Source organism: Falco rusticolus, chromosome 7 (assembly GCF_015220075.1).
Source record: "Falco rusticolus isolate bFalRus1 chromosome 7, bFalRus1.pri, whole genome shotgun sequence".
NCBI classification, from domain to species: domain Eukaryota; kingdom Metazoa; phylum Chordata; class Aves; order Falconiformes; family Falconidae; genus Falco; species Falco rusticolus.
In genome coordinates, this window is record NC_051193.1 from 32,374,166 (window position 1) to 32,380,014 (window position 5,849).

General features: G+C 37.8%; 1 long non-coding RNA gene across 1 annotated transcript; it reads right to left on the bottom strand.

Annotated features, from left to right (window-relative positions):
* Positions 1-2,291: 2,291 nt before the first annotated feature.
* LOC119151574 lies at positions 2,292-3,349 on the bottom strand. Its single transcript, XR_005105461.1, has 3 exons — positions 2,933-3,349; positions 2,720-2,803; positions 2,292-2,574 (listed from the first exon to the last, which is right to left on the bottom strand). It is a non-coding gene; the product is annotated as an uncharacterized LOC119151574 (long non-coding RNA).
* Between the last annotated feature and the right edge of the window lie 2,500 nt (positions 3,350-5,849).

Here is a 5,849-nt window from a genome sequence, read left to right on the forward strand (position 1 = left end):
TTTTGTAACCGTGTTGTCTTTTATCCTTTTCATAGTTGACAAACACTAGGGTTTTATGAATGTGAAATCTTGTCCCTCTCAGCCTTCCAGTTTGCTAAGCTAAATTAAACTAACTATTTGGTCCAGACTTAAACTAACTAATTTTAGGCACTTAAACGAGACTATCATCTTAAGACTCCTCCTCCATGTTCAGTAAAAACAAAGCAGCACTTCAAAAGGTTTTAATGTCTTTTTTTGCATTTCCTAGATTTTGTCAGCATCCCAGACTCCTACCTGAACCACTTTGATTGTAATCCTGAAGTTACAGGAGATAGGTCTGAGTCTTCCAATCTCTTAACTTAGGCTTCCAGTGCCTCTGGGAATGCTGTGTCTCCCTTATCTGTTTTTCTCCCTGTTTCAACTTATTTCTGCTTCTGTATCTGTCACCAGAGTAATACTTCAGTAGAAATTACTGTACTTAGCAAAGCAGAGAAAACTCTTTTTCTCAGCGGAGGAGAATGTAAACAGAAAAGTGGATGAAAGAATAGAGGCTGGTAAAAAAAGGCATGCTGAACTACTTGTGGAGGTATGTTAAACAGCAATTATTATAACCCGTTATATCCAGTGCTACAATATGTTCATGCTGTACATAACCAGAGTAAATTGGTACCTAAGTAACCTACCTCCAAGGGCCAGTTCTTTGTAAGTTATTAAACATGTTATCAGGTCTAAAGTTCATAAATAGCTGAATCTCCATTCTTGGAGATATTAAAAAATTATTCAGACATGGTCCTGGGCAACTGGCTTTAAGTGACCCTACCTGAGCAGGAGGGCTGGACCTCTAGAGGCCCCTTCCAACCTCAACCATTCTATGATTCTGTGATTTGACCTTAACTCCTATTAATAACAATTTTAAAGCAATTATTTATCTTGGAAGATGTGTTTTGAATGCTGATTGCTCTCATTTTGCTCTAAATGCTTATTTCTGAGTGGTCCATATAGTATATATTTCAGAAATTACTCACTGACTTTCATTTTGCTTTCCATTAAGGGATGGAAAACCTTGAGAAAGAGCTTTTTCAGTCTGAAAACCAAGTCAAAGTCCTGAGTCAAGAAGCAAGTAATGGGGAAAATGATTACAAGAATTATAATGAGTATTTTACTAAGAAAATAAAATGTCTGGAGGTAAGTTTTGTTGTTCTTTTATTAACCTTGGGAAGATTTCTAACGGTTGAATTAGCGATATTTGTTGTACCTCATTATGGCTATGCTCATTGGAGCTATGCTTAAATGTGATCTATCTGTCAGTAATCGTTTCAAGAAAATTCTCTGCTTTTCAGGTTGGTGGGTTTTGGGGGTTTGGTGGGTGGGGTTTTTTTAATGCTCAAAAAGACTTAAGACCCTCAGTTTGAGACACTGGAATCAGTACACAACCATATATGTACATGTACATACATATCCATGTATATACGAGTGTCTATGTGATAAGAATGCAGCGAAGGTGCTTCTCAGAAAGGATGCTTCCCATTTTAAAGTAAAAATATGTGCAGGACCAGATTCAGTCCTGAGATATGTTCTGTTTAGCCTTGCAGTGAGCCTCCCAATGTCTAACCTGTTAATGTAGAATGTTTCATCATTTTTGGGTAAACAGGCCAACGTTCATGGAGATATGACAGCTTGATTTTAGACACTGGTCAGTCTCCTCTGTATTACTGTGTTCTAAATCTATTGAAGTGACTTATGGTGTGCAAGACATAACCCAAGGCTACATAGTGTCAGTGTTCTTTAAAACACTGATGAGCTTTCTTTCCCAAAGAAAGTAGGACAATGAAATGCTGAATATGAACGATGCAGAGCTTTCAAAGATTTTGAGTGCTTCTCCAGTGTTTGGTATATAGCATGTGCTCTGTCCCCAGGGAAACTGTCTGACCCTTGGTCAACAGTCTGATTTGAGGTAGGATAAATCAGATGCCAGGAGTGTAGAAAATACCCTCTTTGTATGTCTGACCTTAGAAAGGCAGATTTACAGAAGGCATTGAGGATCTTTCTCATTTTGCTGGTGGACAGGTTATGCTCCAGTATCATGCAAGAGAGTTATAGCCATGTAACTGCCCAAGCTTCCCTAAAAATCAGGGCTGAGACTGTGACTGCTAAGTAACCAGTTGTGCTGGATTCATTCTCATATTCTTTCTGGCAGCTAAACTATGCAGTATATACAAAAGAGATGCTAAATATACCTTTATACTCTCTCTGTTTTTTCTTTAATATGATCCATACTAGAAGAGTTTTTCCCTCATCTGATATAATGCTGACGAAACTGTTATCAGAGGTTGCCCTTTGTGGCCTGACCTGGACAGAGCCAGGTTGAAAAAGTTATTCTGTTTATTTTCATTCAGTGACACACTTTAACTATTTCTCCTTTTTTAATTTTTTTCCTACTTTGCTTTCATTTCCTACCTTTTTGATGAAACAATTGAAGTTGCTTTGTTTTCTTTCCCATTTTTCTGTTGGAGCTTTCAGCATTTTCTCGTACTTGCTCTCACCTACGTTCATCTACAAAATGATTCTGTCTGAATGCTGTCTCATGGAGGTGATCTGTGTAAGGGGAATAGATTCCTAAGAGTCATGTCAGATCAGGTTCATTCTGCCCTGTTTGGAGCATCATGTTGATGGATGATATCAAAGGAGTCTGTAGAAAGGAGACTCAGATCACCTTTCTTTCTCTGCCTTCTTCACGTACCTGTTTCTGCCGAGGGAGCCATTTCATCTGTTCTCCATATTTTCCAGTTTTCTCATTCTTTTTGCTCAAGCTTCTGCTACAGTCCTAAAGAAAAAAAAAAAAAAGAAAAAAAAGAAAAAAAAAAGACTACAGCTCATGAGCATACCCAAATATCTATACTTTGAGGTTTTCTGATATTTCTAGTCATTAATCACAGAAGTGGATACGACTTACCTGACTTCAGAGTCCCAGAGCGAACAAAAACATGTAATGCAACATTTGATGTTAATCTCCTGTAAATAAGTGAGTTCAGAGTCCTGGTGTTACTTCATATCTTGGGCTCAGTATCATTTATTTGGCTTTATTTCCTGGGCATCGTCTTGTCTTTCTCTTAATATTGTTCTTCAAGTCTCCCAGCCCACATGGGTTGTTCCTGTTCTCCCTTTCTGTGTTTTTTACCTGTTGCAGCAAAAGAGCAGACATGTATTTGTCCACTGAAAAGTCATTTAACTCGTGCCTTGTGTTTCTTTGACGCTAACCAAGATGAGATTCCACTATGCTGAGAGATGCACACATGTAGAATTAGACTTTTTTTGAGCTCTAAAACCAAAGGTCAGATTTCATAAAGCTAAGGAATGAGACGGAGAAAGATTAGTAAAGGTATTTAGGTGATGATCTGCTTAGTCTTTAAGAGCTAATAGTTGCTCTTCCCCGTGTTGATGTTACAGAGTGCAAAGATTCCCAGACTGGTAAGTCTGTGCAGCCCTTTTAGAGAGGGATGCACAGCTCGGATCCAGGAGCATTGTAGTTACATTTGTGTTAAACAAATACTAGTATGGTTGAAAAAATATGCTTAGGAGCAACAATATGAGATGGGTCAAGCCACAGAATGACATGCTGATAGGAAAGGACATGTGGAATAATGTGAAAGCACTCCATATTTGTGGTAAGACAAAGAAATGTTTGTTTTGCCTCACTGATGGGTCAGTAGAATCAAATGCCTAATGTACTAATGCCATCAGAGAAGTAACACCTTGGGCAAGGACAGGGAAGGAACCAGTTAGCAAACATACCTAGAAAACTCAAAGCCTTCAGACTGAGTCTAATGAATTCCTTCAGGTATTTAAGTGCCTGGAGACATTTCAGAGCTATTCATGATTATATTTAAGTGCACATCAAGAATAGGTGAGTGAAACTCAAATCGACTTCAGTTCCCAAAATAGCCGTACAGGGCAAGACACAATGGTGGTCCTACCAGGATCTTGTCTTCTGCAGTGATCAATAGTCCTGCTTGGAGAAGTAATGGGACAACAGTCAATGTCCATGACAAATGAAATCTCAGGAACTTCTTTGGATGGAGATGCTATATACATTTAATAGCTTTATGGAATTTTATGCTATGCTGGATCTTCAGTGCAATATTCTTCTATCACCGATTGATTCTTTTAGCTCACATATATACATTTATCCTCCATAACAACCTATAACATTATTTATTTAATAAGGAAAATAATCTTCTTTTGTTTTAAACCTGTGGTCTCAAAAGTTTATTGGCATCCTGCAGCTCTTGCATTATGAGAAACAGTGAATAATTGTTGTCTTCTCATCTTCTCCAGCAAAGGTGTGTGATTTTTACACACCTTTATTGTATGTCCCTTCAATTGTCTCTTTGCCAGGCTGAAGAATCCCAGGTACAAAAACACAGTTGGAAAAAATCATCCTAGGTAATAGTTACCCGTGCTTTACTGACAAAATAGAATAATGGTCCCTGTTAGTTTGCAGGAAGTCTGCTTCTGCATACTGGAATTAATCTATTTTTTCCTGAATGACTCAGGTAATAGGATAGAGCGAATGCCTATCATAGCTGCAGATGACCAACGCGGTAAGAGTGGGAGCACCCTGTGCGGGGCAGAACTGGAGTTCAGAATTATTTTGGCAAGTCGGAGAAGTAATTTGGGGGCAGGGGAAAGGTCATAATAATACTAAAAAAATCCACATTTTTGTGTTTAGGTAGAAACAGTTGTCTGTACATCATGAGGAAGATATTTAGGCAGTGATAAATAGATCTATAGCAGAAAAGGTGAACATAAGTCAATAAAGATTAGTAGTAATGAAGAAGACAACTGTTCAACCAGTCTGGGGAGATAGTCTGGCAAGGCTTACGGTGCATGTTCTTTATTCTAGCTGGTTTTGATAGGACACAGCTGGAGTTTGTGATCACTTCATTTAAAGGAGGCTGTAGATTATTTAGAGATCCAAGAGGAGTTCAGTAAAGATTACCAAAAAAAGGTTAAAGAAATATGCATCTTTTCCATTTAAAACAGGTCAATCTAAGAGAAGACAAGGCAGTAACTACCAAATAAATAAGAATTCATAGCAACCTGATAAGTTTTTCTCTTTGCCCACCTGTTGAGACAAATAACAGGGAACAGAACAGATTTAAGAAAAAAATAGGCCCTAAGAAAGCATTGACAGCACAGAGAGTAAAACCCTGGAATCGGTTGTCTGAGACACGGTATTTCTACCACTAGGGTTTTTAAGGACAAATCAAACATCTGGCATGTACTTAGGTCTAATTGATTCTGCTGTAGAGCAGAGAGATGGACTAAGATGATCTCTTGGGATCACTTGCAGCATTCTTTTCTCTCTTTGGTTTTTTTTTTCTTCCCTCTGGATATGTTGAATTATTAATGCATTAAATGCTTCTCATATAGATTATTGATTAATATTTTGTTTCATTCAAGAATAACATCAAAACTGCAACTGAAGATCTACTTTAAAAAGAACAAGAATTAAACATAAGCAGGCTAACCTTGGAAGAAACCCAGAGAGAAACAGAAGAGAAATATAAAAAATACGAAGAACTGAGGAAATTATTGTTGGGTAAGTATTAAGTAGCTCCACTGTATAGTGGGGCTTTCTCTTGTTGTTTCCAAAAATGGCGTGCCATACCCTGTTGTCTGCGTATGGCTTAGGTGAACTATGAAACACGTATAAATCAAGCTCTTTGCAACAACTGTAATCTATAGACACGGCCATAACACATATATAAAGCATTTTGTAAAAAATGCCTAACCAGTTAAACAGGTCACTTACTGGTACAACCTAGTTTTATTTATAACAGCTTAACTCTAATGTTCAGTCATTACGC